Source organism: Corvus cornix, chromosome 6, assembly GCF_000738735.6.
Source record: "Corvus cornix cornix isolate S_Up_H32 chromosome 6, ASM73873v5, whole genome shotgun sequence".
Classification (NCBI taxonomy): Eukaryota; Metazoa; Chordata; class Aves; order Passeriformes; family Corvidae; genus Corvus; species Corvus cornix.
Genome location: NC_046336.1, coordinates 29,759,553 through 29,776,504, shown reverse-complemented (window position 1 = coordinate 29,776,504; position 16,952 = coordinate 29,759,553). Strand labels below are relative to the sequence as shown.

The following is a 16,952-nucleotide window of genomic DNA, read 5'->3' as shown; positions in this document are numbered from 1 at the left end:
CAATTGGTCCCAGATCTTTTTTTTCACACCTGACTCTAGCTCTAATCCATGCTGCTTATCTCCTTGTTCACTTCTGGGCTGCCCTGCAGAGCAAGCTGTCTGGCTCCTCCCAAGAGCAAGCTGCAGCCCAGAGCAGCTTCCTGCTGGGTTAGCTCTAGCTATGAAGTAGGAAGATTGGACATGGACCACATCTGTGGGCCTCCCCTCCCTCAGTACAAATCCAATAGCACCCAACAGGCAGCGTTGTCACCCTGCAAGACTCTAGAGGCCCCTTCAGCCTGCCTGAGGATGTGTAGCCTGAGCTCTCTGTGCCATGCAATGGAAGAGTGTTCTGGCTGCGGCAGCAGATGTCTTGACAGAAGAACCAAGACAACAATGAAGAGGGCCAGATGAGTGTCACATCAGACTCAGTGAGAGTTCCCGCTGAGTTCATGTTCCATAACCTAGACATAGGTTATGGAACACAACCTGTGAGCATGAGCTGACTCATGTGAACTGTTCCAGTGACCAAGGCTGGCTTCCCTGGAGAAGCACAGTATGTGCCAGCTCGCTCAACCTCTGACCTTCATTCCTCATTTATAAAAGAGAGACCGTTTTGCTTCTGCCTTTGAACAGCCATAATGCTACTGACAGCTCACATGTCTAAGGCAACATTACATGTGAGCCACTGTCTGTTTCCGTCTCCAACTTCATCTCCTGAATAGAGCCTTGGGCAAAGCTGAAGTCTAAAGGTGGCATTTTTGAGACAGATGCTGCACCATACCCTCTCACTATACCCAGCACAAGTGTGCTGTCAGTCAGGAGCACTGGATGGGGACGGGCAGAAGTTTATGTTCAACCCTACTCTTACCCCTCTTCCTTTTGATTCCATTCGTATTCACCATCCACACAGCATGTATAATAGGTGACTCAAGTAAAATATACTGCTCCCAGAGGAAGTTTCAATGCCCTTGAATTCAACATAACTTCCTAAGTTGATTTAAGAAGGCACTGCTCCTCACTACCAGTTCTGAGCTCATGACCATTACTGTTCCCAGTGCAAAGGCAGCAGAAGGGAATGTGTGGCTGAATCTCTGCCTTCCAGACCATGAAATTTGTTTTGCACTGAGAGTTAAGACACATGATCCTCATCCTGCTTTTCCTGCTTCAAGTTCAGTAACGTCCATCAGAAGGTGAGGTGGAGAACAGAGACATATCTTAAACTGTCCCTGGAAGATTTATCATTGTGAGCCCAACTAGGTCCAAAATCTGTCATGTTATGAATTAGGCAAACTGTGCTGTCTGTTTTCTCCCTCTGGCCCTACCTCTAAATGTAAAAAAGTGCTGTTCCCAGTATTCATGATTGTAAAATTTAAATAGACCAAGCTAGGCGATTTATCTTATCAAATGTTTTTTGTGTTACAAACATATTGCTCTCAGGGCTCTCAGTACTAGTGGCACACAGAATCCTTTTTCTCCCCAGTGAAAGATGGTGTTGCTGTATTGTGCAAGCACTCTGAATACACAGGATGTCCTTGTTAAGAGAAGAAGACAGTTGTGATGTGTCTACATTTTGAGGCTTGGAATACAGATTCTCTTTTGTCCTTTACCATTGTTCTTTGATTTTGAGAGTTCTTTAGAGTTGAGAATTCTAAGAGCTGTTGCAGCTGTTTTCTTGCCAGATTTCTGGATTGTGTGACAAAGTCATGATTTGGCACTTCAGGTTTTGCGTAACCATGAAAGAAAACCTGAATTAAACTAGATGTGGAAGCGCTAAGTAAATACGGCCAAGACTGTACTTCAACAGCAAACACCCAGCCCTGTATTTTCCATCTAGCTAAGTAGGAGGCAGCTGTTTATTCCTGAAGTGCAATTTCACCAGCATAAATAAATCCAAAAGTTGGACCTTCATCTGGGATATTAGTTAATTCTAAATAAAACCCCTCAGGAGTATGAGAATTGATCAAAGAAGCTGACTGTGTCAGAAAGTCTGTGTGAAAGAGGAAGAAATGACTGGTAGTCCATTTAGAGAAAGGATGGAGGTGCATCTAAACTTGAAGAAAAAGCTAAATATTTTTTCTGAGTATTCTTTTCACAATCTTATTTACAGTGGCTGATTAAAAAAAATGTTAAACAAAGCTGCTTTGTTTGCAACCCCATCCTTAGATCTGGATCGGACTCTACCAGACACATGAAATATAAGGCAGAGGCACAAACCAGCAAGTTTGAGGGGAGATTCTTCAGAAAAAGCAAGCATCAAGCTAACAGAAGTCCTAAGGGTGAAATAGATTTTAAAATGTCCCTTCTCTAAGCTCAACTCCTTTCAGAACTTGTTCAGATTTGTACTGAATGTTATCTACACTTCACATACTTAAAGTTGTCTCAAAATGCTTATTCAGGGCTCAGGTACCTTTTTGAGGTTCTTGCTTTGAAAAAGAGAGAAATTTGGCTGTCTTTAGTCTATTTTGATATATTTAGAGTTTCTGTTCTAAAATGAAAACCTGACCCAAAGATAACCCTTATAGGAAGGACTGCCTTGACTACAGCCTGCTCAGCATGCATCAACAGCAGCTGACCGGCAAAATAGGAAGGCCTGAGCAGTAGGGTCCAAAAGCATCATTTTCATTCCTGGACTATGTTATTTCCTCTCTGAATGAACACTTTTAAACTTGCAATTACTCAATATAATCTCTAAATCAAGTGCATTTACTTGCAGATGTGACACTAATCCTATTTATATCTTTTGGAGCATTTCTTTTTACTGGATAAAAAATGTGATTGAAGTGTTCCAAGACAATAAAAACGTGCTATTAATAATGAATTGTGCTAAAAACATACTCTTCATTGTTATCACTTCAGCATATCACTTAATATGGGAATATCAAAGACACAGGCAATCCTCCAAGTTATCTACTGAGTCCTGTCCAAATGAGAGAAAGACTAGACCATTGTGACATGAATTTTTCATTGTCTCCATTTTTATTCTCTACACTCTTTTCATCTCTAACTAGTTGTTCAACTATGTTCATTCAATTACTGAAATCCAGCTGGTTGAAACATATCCAGTTGGGCTTTATCATCTTTTGAACTTCTTTTTCAGAGAGGTCTTTAATGACTTTAACTGTTGTTGCAAGTCTCTCACACTCACACTAGATAATGCAAGGTTATCTTTGCAAAACCTATCTACAAACTTGACTCAAGTTCACTTGTGTGCAAACTTCCAGGAGAGGAAAATGCACTTCTTACACAGTGAGAACACTCAGCATTCATTCATGCTACCTTCTAATAGCACGTCATATTAAATGCTTTAAAAACCCTCTTAAACAGAACCAGATGTTTACAGAAATTCTGATGGCTCTCCAAATGAAATTATCTCACTCCCTTCCCCCAAACTCCCTTTATCCATTAAATAATGCATTGAAATGGAAATACAGAGCATGCAATGACTGACAGAATTAAACAAGGGGCAGATGAAAACTGAATTACTTGTGTATTTATGGCCTTTTTTTTCTTTTTTTTTTTGTTATCCAGTCTCTCTTAATCACATTCTATAGTATGTATTTTGATCCTGAAAATACATGTTTACTAATCACAGTTTCTTTAACAATCATTTAAACACAGGTTCTTTACTTTTGTTTATGTTCTGCAGTAATCAGTCTTCTAGTTTTTCTTGTGGGGCTAATAGGAGAAGGCCCAGAAAAGGAGGAAAATCACTCTTACACATTGCCATGATACCCATTTCTATGGAAACCAAAGGTTCCACTAGGACAAGTCTCCTGATTCCAGAGAACTAGTGCTGTTGTGGAGATGTGTGTTGTGGCAGACGATCCTGGGGGAAAAATGAGCTCCAGTCCCTACATTGTCTAAAATGCACACACCATTAAAGCACATAGTGCTTTTCTTTCTTCAAATAGTAGAACACATTGTCCTCATCATCAGTGAAATTACTAAAACCGTGGTAAATTGCAGAGATCCAGCTCATGATTCACAAATGCAAGTATTACTACAGCGAGCAATTGAATCAAAGGGAAATTGGCATTGTCTCTTTAGATGTGTAATCAAACAAGGCTCCTCATGCCATTAAAGGCCATTGGAATTGGCTGTGACATCATATTCTACAAATATGAACCAATTTGAATTTTAAAAAAAAAGGAAAAGAAGCTACTTCATTTTCTTGGAATGCACTTCAATTTTCTCCTCTGTTCTGAGTGAAATCTCAACTGGATTCAATCTAACTGCGCAAAGAGGGTTAACCCTCGCCTGTCTGTTGAAAGAATGTGATTTGCTTATGTAAATGCCAAAGACCTCTATCTTTATAACACCCAGTTGGAAATATTCTGTAGAAATACCTTTATTATGGGGGTGATTCAGCTCAATAAATTCTGCCAGTGTCTGCCTCAAGTGTTTAGATGTGGCTGCCCTGAACGTACTGGGAAAGAGTGTAAGAGGAAAGTGAGCAAGCCATTTCATCCAAAGCTTAATGTGATTTCCAAGCCTGACAGCAATGCAGAATGTTTGCAATCTATTCCATGTGCTTTATCACCTATATATACACACGTACATGTGTATATATAGGTATATACAGATATAGGTGCTCAAGGAATAGACATTCTCTGTTCAGCTGGTTTAATCACGATATTTTAACATGAGTGCAGACTGTAACCCACAGGTCTTTACAGGTCGCTGGCACCCACCTTTACTTCTTCATGGAAGCTGATAGGAAATCAGCTGAATTACAAAAAACCCCAATGCTTTCATAATATTCATCTGTGTGCGCTGCTACAATGTAACACTCGGGCTAAGCATTCACCTGCACAGTTGCTTTCATCACAATAGCAGCAATATGCGCCAGTAGCAATTCTCTAACTGGGCAGTAGATATGTTAGTTGCTCACAGGCTGATAGAAAGAACCAGGAAAAACAGGGAAAAACCAAAATCCATGTTTTTTTGCTTCTCAGTTCCTTTGAATAGACCCATGGCTCATGTTGGCCATTGTTTTTCTTCATAGTTCCCATGATCAGCAGTGTGGGCACTCAGTTCAGACCAGTGGTCTGATGCAGCATGGAGGCTGATAACAGAAGACCGACAAAAGTAGCAATATTGGCATAAGGTTTGGGGGTTGTTGTTTGTTTTTTTTTTTTTTTTTAATCTGTTCTCTTTCTTTATGCTGGTTCTTGTTTCAGCTTTCTCTAATAAGGAATCATCAGTTCCCCAGTGGAGGGGTCACTGAACTTTGCTAGTAGGACAGTCCCTGTATGGTCAAGACCATTGAGTGCTCCTGGTACACACTTGGCAATAATGATATTTACTTAGTACAGCTACAGAGAGAAATTCTGCTGGATCAGTGCTCTCAGAACCTCAGATTCCTGGTTTAAGATTATTTTATGCCACTGCCTCTTCCCTGCTCTGCTCCCACCAAATACAGTGGAGATTCTGCCCTTAATCTCACTTTATGCAAGATCAGTCTCTCCATTTAACTGTGAGTGTTTTTCAACAAACTCTCTGCCTACAGCCCCATTATCTTCAGTGAAGATCACATGGAGCTTATCTGCAGTATTGGACCTGTTGCCAATAATCAGTGCTGGCCAACATAGAGCAATTGCCCTCATTAAGACTTCAGCTCACAAAAGGAAAGTAGCATCCTAAACTTCAAGAAGCTGAGGTATCGCAGCAGTGAGAGCAGAATGAGAGCAGATAGAAGAAATCTCTTTGAACAGAGCCCTGCTGCAGCAATTACCTGTCTGACAGGAATGTTACTTCATTAAGCAGGAAATACATCAAGGCTATTATCTTCTGAGTTCTATATCATAATTGAATAGCTGCAGAGGTATTTCTTTTGCTATCTGATAGATCTGCTTTTATATCTGCTGACAGGAATTCAGCTGGAATTAATAGCTGTAAAAGTAGAATGTACAAAAGAAGTGTAGCTCCACGCAGTGCGCTAATTTCTTCATTCCTCTTCAAGCACCTTAAGGATAAATGACATTGAATGCTCAGATTCTGAAATGTGTTAAACATCCCTGTAACTCTCCCAGGCATCACTGATTTCACTAATAACAAGTTATGCTAATTGCCCTGTGCGCAATGAGGGCCAGATATCTCGGTACTGAAGGTTACAAACATTCGACGGTACTAAGGCATCTCACTTACTTTGGTCATATTGCTTCTCAAAATCTGATCTTAGCCCACTGAATTCATCTCCCAGGATGCCAAAACCAAATGTTGTCATAAAGGCTGGATTTAATTTTGTTTTTATTAAAGCCATGTCAAAGTTAGAACTAGCATTTATGTGTATTTGTACCTACTCAGGAAAGATAGTGAAGTATTATTATGTACAGCCAAAAAAATCACAACAAATCACATAACTTCTGCAGACAGATTATATTATTTATTTCTTCTCTTAATGTTAGTAGCACACATGATAAATCCGTCCTTTAGTTTTCTTCTTTTTGTCCCCCTTCCCTCCCACTCTCCCTTTCTACCCACGAACCATAATTTCTGTAGATCTTACGCATTTTCTCTGCTGTCCTATGTTTCTAAGGTATACACTTTTAAATTACCTATTGTCTGTTCCAATCCACCAAAATCTTAGCTACTGTCTCAAGCTGGTCAAAACACTGGGAAAAAAAATAAGGAAAATTGTTCCTGTTTTAAAAACCCCATCAAGACCTATTGCGTGCATTTGCCTGCAAACAAGCAACTAAAATACATTCCATGAAATATATTATCTGAACTATCACACTGCTGACTCTGAAACACTTGGAAGTACAAATGTTTTCTAGGAATACAGCTGACTGTGAGAATGTAAAAACACAGTAACCTCAAAGATTTCCAGCATCAACAAAAGTTTTCTGTATGGCTTGTCTTCCTAATACAAAACAATATTTAACATGGCCCTTGATCAGACAAAACCTTATGTTCTTTAAAAAGGACTAGTTCTGTCCACTGTTTGTGGAAGTTGTTACTTTCATAAGATCTGTAACTAGAGTAAAATAATTATCTGGAAAAATGAGTAGTTTTTGTTAACTAGAAGTCATCAGTGTTCACTATGGTTTTGGTATAAAAAAGGGTCTGTCTAGACAGTCACTGCATAGTCACTGAAGGATCTCCGTGAAGAACAGCTCTTCTTGGTACATAATTGAGAAGAATATTTATGTTCACATGTGGGAATCTTGTGCTTTATTTATGAATTTGCATACATCAAATTATGGCTTCTCGGGTCATTTCTAGCAGATGGTAAATGTTAAGAAAGGAAAATGTGCTTGTAAGCACAATACTGCAAGCCATAGCAGGGCTTGAATGAATTGGGTTCTTGTGTGTACAGTCCTCTGAATTTTAATACCCTTAAACAACATTTCAACTCCAACAAAACCATTCATACATACCAGTGATTTTAAGGACTTTCTCTGTCATGCAGGGAAAATTCTCATTTCCGAAGCATCTGTTCAGCTTCATCCTTACAAAGCCTGATTAGGTGTATGTATTAGACAAATTCCAATTAGTGATATAAAAGGATAAATGAAACCTTTTTAAACACATTTTTCCTCCTCCACTGAGAAAAGACAAGATCTTCAGCCCAAGTTGCTGTGAGAGCAATAAGTGATTTACTGTTCAACTTCTTCCTGCCTCCTAAAATGGGACTTTTCCCTTTAATTTCCCTGCTTCACTCCATTTCAGGAACTGCAAGTTCTATGAAACCTACATTTAGAAATAATCATTGTCATATCACCATGATTTCTAAAGAATAACTTCTCCTATTCTTCTAAAAAGATTCATATTCTTAATGAGCAGCCCATCTGGGACAATTTGCCTAAAACGGTGATGTAATCCCTAATGGCAACAACTCTCATCCTAAACAGTCTGATAAAGATCCCTGTAATATTCTCACTAAACTAGACTCTGCTCTCATTTAAAATTGTAAAGAACTGAGGACGCTGCAATGAAATCATATTTTGACATAGCCAACAAAATGGGGTTTTTTTTCCTGAGAAGGATTTATAAATACTGTGAAAATGATTCAAATACAAATGTTTCCCAGATGAGTCAAGCATGCAGAACAGCTGTAACTTAGCCTAGTGGGCAGGAGAGAAGACTTGGCTAAGTCCTGTGATACTCCACAAGGTTTTGGGTTTTTTCAAAACTCTTACTGAAGTTTAGTTTTTTCTTTGCCTTTCATTCCTTTTTCACCTCCACCTTGGAACAGCTGTATGTAACAAATTAGTCCTTGAAAGACAGGAACACTGAATATATGATGGAAAATAATTTCCCCTGGGAGTCTAAAGTATTTGTGTTAAATCAAATGCAAAATCAACTTAAACATCCATATGAATATCCTAGGAAAAATATTTAGCTGCTTTGATACTTTCTACCTTTTCCTTCCTCACCAAGGAATAGAGTAAGAGATTTCCATTAGGATAATGTTATGTATGAATTACCCTTTGCCCATGGGGAGTAGGGGAAATTACAGCTTTTATACTCTGGGTTTTTTGTAATTTACAGGGACTTGTTTTGGGATGCACTAGGCTGACTACAACAGTGCTAAGTGTTTTCAGAGTATAAAGTATGTCATTTAGAGGAGCAGACCTGTACTGAACTCACAGGCACAATTCCAACCATTTCAAGGGTTTTGTTCCCCAGCAATGTGCAGAAAGTGCTGAGGCGCCTGTTCAAAGTACAAGCACAAGTTCACAGAAGGACTGAAGTCATTCCCATACCCTAAGACCTTTCCAAGCATTCAGTAATACTTGGCTGCAGGCACATCTGTCTAATGGTTTTTATCCAACAGAAATCCAGTCAAAACCAGTTCACGTTGATAATACCTGGCCCAAAAGGTTGACCATGCACAAATCATGGAGTTGATAAGGAAATAAAACCTTCACATCTTGTTCTCCATCAAAAGGTTCAGTTCTCAGCTCCAGACACAATAGCAACCATGTATAGGCACAGTTTCAGTTGTGTTTAAGTATTCCAAGATATGGTCTCAAGTAGTCTTTATCAAGCCACATTTCATAGACTGTTGAGCAAGTGAAACATCTCTGGACACTTTGTGGCTCCACAAAGCCAGCTGCACTAAGACTGGGAGCAAACTACTTTGAGTGCACCATCAAAGGAAACATTCCCATTTCAGCAAATATAATTTTCCGACTACTGTAATGATCAAAGCTATTACAAAAGCCAGGGCTATGATGGCACTGCGGTATCTGAAACAAAGAGATTCTAGGTGAAGTGGTATTGGAGCTGTTCCACAGAGATACTCATAAATTCATTGGATCACATTTTGCCTCAGTTAGAGCAGTTTTCCAGCACAGAACTGCCCAGAGCTAGATTACAGTTTACAAAGATGAGATCTGAGGTTTGACTAACTTTTAGCAGTATACTAATAAAACAATCTACATACTAACAAAACAATTGCATATGAGATACTATTTTCTGAAGGTATTTTTGAATATTTATATTCTTACACTTCCTTTCTCTTATTAGGACAGTCCAACAATTGCTGTGTGAGGTAAATATTTTTTAATATTTATGCAAGGTCCCTTGTGGTTGTCTATTTACCCAGTGCTTTTCTCATCCCACATTGTTCCCCCCCCTCCCCTTGCCCCAGCCCTGGCCCCTCCCTCAGGCTCTCCCTTTTGGTTCCTGTACCCCAACTCCGCCCATGTCCCGCCCCTGAGCAAACCCCCTCGCTCCCCGAGCATGAGGTCCCTCAGCCTCTGGAAACCACCTGGGCAAGATGTAACATTAAAGATCTTTGGAAGGCACCATGAAGTCCCTTCTCTGCCTCCTTTGCTATCGCTGTGTTGCAGAGCCCAGCTAGCCGGAGCAGGCGCTCAGGGAACTCCAAAAGGACTATGGGAAGGCAAATCAGTCGCCTTGCCCTAAGCAGCTCAGCTGTGCTCTCCGGGAAAGCTGCAGCTTGCTAAACCAAACCTAGCACTGCAACAGTCCCTCTTCATGAAAGGAGACGTGTTGGGTATTAATCTGAGCCCTCCTCAAAGATTGGCTCTATTCTCTCTGAGACATAATATGGGAGCCTTTGGATACTGTGCATGAGACACTTCCTGTCGTTTTACCTATAATTTCTGTCCATCTTTGCAGTCCTACCTATCCCAAGGAGGTCAGGGAACCTTTAGTCAAGCCTACTGAACAAGCTGGTGAAAGCTTTAACTCGGCCTTGAACCAAATCATCGTGCATAATGCATTCAAAATGCATTTGTAAGTTCACACAGTGTTTGCACAGACACAAGCAGAGCTCTGTTCATCACTGTAGCTCTCAGGCAACACAAAGAATAAACAGCAATTACCGTGTTTGGTAATTTTTTAATGATGCCTCTGTGATGTTGCTTACAACTTTATATGAAGGGACTGCAAAGTGCTGCCTCAGTTTCCCTGTTCCAGATGATAATGACCTCACTAACTGCATGCTCTGAAGGCTGCTTCTGGAAAGAGCTACTGAAAGAGATGTCATGAAACGAGATTCAGATTTTGCTATACCATGTTTTTTCAAAATGGCTTCTGTTTCCTTGCATACACAAAATGAGGTGTTTTGTCAGTGATTCAGGGCTGTGTAGTACAGAGAGTACCTGGAGACAGACAGGCTAGACAGGAGAGGCAACTTCTCAGCCCCAGAAACTCCTGTCCTCTTAGAAGGCTTGAGATTGGAAAAATTGCATATTTCCTGTACCACAGACCTTCTGATGACCAGAGAAAAGCTGTCTAAAAGGTTCATCTTGGCTAGAATTCATAAGGATGAGTAGAGGTAATAGAAATGTTTCCTTTATTTTCTCTGTATTGGTTCATAGCTGGTTTGGTTTGCCTCCTATCTAGGCTTTCTTTTTTATCTAGAAAGTGCCTGTGGCCCACTTTTTAGTCTTCCCAGGGCAAGTGAGGTCTGTCCAGGTACTTTTCCATTAGTAAACAGAAACATTTGCTGTCTCCTAGGTGCTTAGCCTTGACAGCAAGAGGGGAGGGTAGAGCAGATGTGTTCTTCTTCAATGCTATTAATAGCAATGTAGCCTGATTGTCATTCAATAGGGAAATCACCTTTCTGCAGGGTTGATGCAAAGAAGTTAGAAATAGATAAGCAAACTGTCTTTTATGACTCCAGCTGTGCTCAGTGTTAAATCAATTGTGGGTGATTCTTGTTCAAGGTTAGAAACAATATCATGTGCATTTTAGGCTGTGTAAATCCCATTTTCAGAACTGCCCTCTGAACACATCATTCCTTCTTTCAGTCATGGTCCTCCAAACATAGTTTACCTAGTGATGCCCAGGAATTATCTTCCACTGGACACGTGCCTTTTCTACTCCTGGATATTCAACAGGGCTATGCAGGTTGTGTCCTTGAGGCTCCCACAAGGTCAAGCTTTAGAACTGCTAGTGCCAGTATCGGGACACCTTAGGGGCAAACCTGGATATTGAGACCCCTATTACCAAATTGATAGGAACATCCAGTCAAACTCCTGTGGGCTCAAAGTGGGCTGCAATATTCTCATAGCACTGACCCCATGTGACTCCTTTTAGGCATCTTCTTGCTTTGTACTTTTCTGTGCATATAGTCCTGTGTCAAAGAACTCTGTCTGGGCCTGCTTTCTCACCTGAAGTGCCCTGACTTGCACGAGCCCTATCCAGGATTAATGACTCTGTCATTTCTGGTCTGGCAGCCATGGCTGAGAGTACAACCCTCCCAATGCCTCTGTTTTCTCACACCTCCATTGGGTCATTCACTCTCCCCAGGGCTGACAACTGTGCTCCAGGTGCTGGACTCTGCTCTGTGAGACATTTCCCCTCTAACAATGGCATAAGGTGAACTAGATAATTATACAGGTTTACTTTATCAGCTAAGGATTTTTTTTTTAATCTTTTGTTGTGTTCTGGCTATTTTATGTGAGGCATTTCCTGGGTTTTCCAACACTCAACATGCCAAAGAGACTCTGGATGTTCTCCAGAGCCATTTCTTACATCTCACAGATACTTATTTTCTACACAATTTTGCCAGATGACTTGGTGTTATTGAAATGAAAAGCACATAAATGCCTCCTAAGAAATACTCATGATTTGTTTACTTCTCTTTAAAATCCTAATCCAAAAAGTTAACACTGACGTTATGCAAAATGCCACATTTACATTTAATAACAGCATCCTGAATAAATATTTAGAAAAACTGCAGTTTTTTAATTAAACCTGTAGTGAATGAAAGAGCAGATAAATAATGCATACAATAATAAACTTTCCTTAGTTAATCCACCCCTTTGGCAACATAGATAGTAGGTGATTGTATAATACTTTTAAATAGGTAACATTTGAGCATGATCCTTCCTACTTTTGTGATTATTTGTTGAATGAGTATATGTACACAGAGTTAATCAGATCAGTTGATTCCCCCATCTGTTCATTTCTGCCCAGAAAGAGAGACAATATTTTATTAATCATGAGTAAACTAAAACATAAAAGCAGAAACTAAGATTCAGAGAGACCTAGCCTAGCAACAGAGCAAGTTTCTAAAGGACTCCAGCATTCTGACTCAGTGATCAAAATTTAGTATTCCAGATGGGCGACATTTCTGATTTGACAGCCTTAAAAAAATAAAACCTAAACTCTTATCTGTAACAACTCTAGTATAAACAATTCTTCCATCTCAGTAGCCAAATAAACTAAAACATTTATGCTCTTTTTACACAGATATAGTTTTGTCTACAAAGTGGAGGCCCATTTTTATTTTTCCTCACTTTCTGACCGTAAGGTTATGCTCTTGCATCATCTGACCCATCATAGACCGGGCTATACATAAGGGGGTGCTCCTGCCCACAGTTTGCTGTGAAGGTCCTCATTCTAACCTGGAATAAGACCACGTGTCCTGGGGATTCAGTGTGAACTAGTACAGAAGACAACAGTTTCATTGTTGAGGCACAAGGTGTACTGCTACTTCATCACTGATCTGATTTCCAGACTTGCGCCTCATGGATTAGCCATCCTCTCCAGCTCTGCAATTCTGAGCGCTCTGTGGCCCTGGTATGACATTCAATGCACAAGCACAACGCCCAGCATCAACTCTGTCCTGCCTGAACAATTAAACCGATAGGAGAAGAGCAGGAACCAGAAAGTAAGGAGAAAGAGGTCCTCAACATCCTCCTAAGGGGCAGTGATAGGTCAAGGTCACACTGGTAGTGGCTGCCATTGGCCTGTACAGCTGTAGGAAGGACTGAGCTGCAGGAGTAGCAACTGTAGGGAGCTCGAAGCTGGAAGATATTCTGGGCATGGCAGTGACCCCCCAGCTCTGGGAACAATGACACAAAACACAGAACAGCATTCCCTCCGGAACCAGAGTTACAAATGAGCAGCGCTCCCATCATAAACAAGAACAAAGCCAACCTTTCTGACCCAGCTTTTCCTGCTTAATTTATTACAGATTGCATAAAAGCCAAGAAATGATAGACGGTGTTTCACTCTGGGTAAAATTACACAGGTCCATGGCAATTACAGTGAAATGATGAGTAAGTATACTTCCAGCAGAACTAGATGTCACACTTTATAGACACAGATACACACAGAGACACACACACACACACACACACACAGAGATTCCCCCATGCAGGAACAGACAAGAATTCCCACTGAATGGGTTAAGGTTCATTAAATAGTCATACTCCTTCACTGACAGCTGTAATAGGAATACAATGTATTTTATATTACTTTATTGCACACTGAAAAATCATGTGGCCCATAAGGAAATGACTTATCCTATTAAAATTCCTAGTATGGAAAATCAGTAAAACGTTATCATGAAGCACTTTTGAAAAACAAACCTCCAGTGCCAAGACTTCAGGACATTCTGATTTTTTTCTGTTTTTCTGATAATTGCTTGTTTGAATTTATTTTATTGAATCTCCACAAGAAAGTGCATATTTTTTGTAAAATATGTTCACTAGCTTTTTTCCTACCTTCTAAAACTGGCTTTGGTACTTGTAAATTATAAAAATAGTAGGAAAAGTATCCTTCTAGGTGGTGAGGGATTCGCCCTTGTTCTGCCTTCTGTGTCACTGTATTCTGAACTATGATTGCTCTGCAGCTATAGACATCAGGTGTAGATCAACCTCTATGCACTGGAATTGTTTGAAACTTTTTCCACAGGTTATATCCCTGTGGAAACATGATTTCTTCTTTTTAGCAATTTTGGCATCTTATCATTTCAAGATAATGTAAATTTGTTTTCACATTATTCCTTTCCTCCTAATTATTTTTTTTTCTGCTTTCATTGTTTTTTCCACTGAAGATACAGGAGAAAAGATACAGGTAAGGCAGAGGAGAGAAGTGCCAAGTGTAGAAAAGAGAAGTGAGTAAGAAAATAAAAATTTCTTGGATTTGTGGGTTTTTTCCCTTTATTTTGCATGAAAATGAGATGCTAACAGCCTTAGCCAGAATTTCAATTCCTGTCATTGCCTTCAGACTGACTCCAGTTCACGAAGAATTACACTAACTTCTCCTATTCTCTGAATTCTTTGGACTGGCACTATATTATGAGGGTTTTGGCCTAATACAGTGATAACTTGGTCCTGAGGGTGACCTCCTAGAGTCTACAGTAAAACCAATAACAAACTATGACTCCTGATAATGTGTCTCAACACAAGCAATTTGGCTCCTTTTTGTTTGAGTTTGGTTTGGTTTGGTTTTATTGACGTACCTAAGGAATTGGAGTGAGGAATTAAGAAATTTTTAAAAAGCACAAAACATTTCTTCACACTGAAAGCACAATCCTCTAAAATTAAAGTCTTTAAGGATGTACTTTCAGTGGGGAAGATGTAAACCCGAAGAAACTCTCCCAAATCTTCATCCTCACATATTTGAATCGTGGTACAGCTGAAATCAGCTGCAAAATTTCCATTTGCTTCAATGGGACTAAAAGTTCCCTCTGAGAATCTAATCAGTTTTCTTTATACTGTCATTTTTTCCTGTTCCTATTATGAATACTGCTGCAATTTGCCTGCACAGACTTCTCCATAGCTTTTCAGCTCCAAGAGCATTTCCTGATTCAATTTGGCTCGTAAACAACTGCATTTTTTGTTCTTCCAATATATTTCTCATAATGGTACCATTTTCACAAATGGACCCCAGCTCAGTTAAATTTGTTCTGTCTAACATTAGTGAAAGCACACAGATTTTCCTCAGGATACAGTTCATAATACTTTTTGTTTCCATAGCAAGTGTTTTTCTGCATATCATTACAAAGATCGAAGGAGCATGTTCAATACAGCTCATAAAATGAATTCAGATTCTGAACCTCCTCCTTTTTCTCCTACAAATACTAATCCTCTTTTAGAAGTGTGGAGCTTTCTCACTCCCACTTGATGTTGAAATTCACGCATTAATTCTGCCAGGGATAAAAATGTATTGATAATAAATAATAGTAAAATTATGTGGTAAATCTTAGATGCTCTGTTTATTATATTCTAAAATGTGCTTAGCAGATAGTATTTAGTCATTATGCTACAGAATGCTACATATAATATCATCTTAAAGAACTGATCTTGCCTTTTGTGGTAACTTGTTTTTCAACATCTAGAATGATAGCACACCATGGACTTATTTGCTCATCAAGTCACTGGAGGGAGCTAAGTAAACACTTACATCAATTATAGTGAAACAGAATTAGCAACAAGAGCACACAATAACAGATTCTAAACTATTTGTTCCAAGCTACAGCCTAGAAAGACTATAAAGCTCTGAAACATTTGATGAATAGAAAATAATATGTAGCTAGTTTAAATATTTAGAAAGAAGAATACTGATGTTGCTGTTCACTGGTGGGACATTCCTTAGGTGAAATCAACAACTTGGAACAAATTTACAACGTACGTGTTCAACTGAAGAAAATCTACTCATATTCATTCAATGAGATTGTAAAAGTCATCTGGTTACTCTGACATGTACCTGTTGTCTGCAACATAACCCCTGAAATTACTGCCTGTTCATTTGACTTATATATGAACTCTGTATTTATAATGCTAGAAATTTAAATGAAACCAACAAATAACAGGAAAATCCATTAGCAGCCTAAGCACTGCTTCAACAGCACATGAGAGGTTACTCCCAAAGGATCACATTACCATGGGAGAGAGGAAGCTAATGATGCTCCCTGGAGCAAGGGGGTTCATAGGGGTTCCCTGGTTCAAGGGGGTTCACTGACAAATAGCTAGATTATCACTCTGGTTAATGCAATACAGTAAAGTGACAGAATACTGGACTGCAAGGTGGGAAGTAGAGACAAAGATATCTGATCTAGAAAAGACATTCTTGGGAGAAAAATATCTAACAGTTATAAATAACATATGTGAGTTTGAACACACTTTATGTCCCAGTTACATAGTGGGTCTTGCTTGATTATTACTGTGAGAAATTAAGATTGTCCTGCATGTTTTTTATTGGATATGAGAAGACAGGGTTAATTACAAATGTCCACATCTCTTCTCCCATGAACAACACATAAATTAGCTTTTCCAGAAAAAGTCTGCCAGTTTTGGCTTAATGCCTCAGAGTCATGGTATTAGAGACACAGGCAATCAGAAGAACTGCTGGCAGAAGAGAGTGTTGTGTTACTCTGATTTACACTACTGACCAATCTGGCCCGTTGCTAGACTGGATAATACTGTTACTGTAGGAAACACAGCAGGTAAAACTTCCTAGGGGCAGAGGCGATGTGCTACACAAATTCAAAGCATCCCCAGCTGTATGAACCTACACCAGCCATCAGATGGAAAATGTCCTGTCACTGCTGATTTGACCAAAGAGAAAGCCTCTCCTAATCACTACTAATTTCCTGAGTCAGCATGCTCCCTTAATGCCTGCCACTAATTACACAGATTTACAACTCCGTGCAATATTTGTGAACTAAAGGGAAACCCTCTGAGATTAAAAGATTATGAAAGACTATTGTCCCAACACTAAAAAAAAAAAAAAAATTAAAAAGCACTGCAACC

The 16,952-nt window shown here is 39.5% G+C and overlaps 1 protein-coding gene across 9 annotated transcripts in view; it reads right to left on the bottom strand.

The window, feature by feature from the left end:
* CABCOCO1 (ciliary associated calcium binding coiled-coil 1) overlaps nucleotides 1–16,952 on the bottom strand; it is a 263,455-nt gene that overhangs the window by 206,831 nt on the left and 39,672 nt on the right. The gene's annotated exons all lie outside the window — the stretch shown is intronic.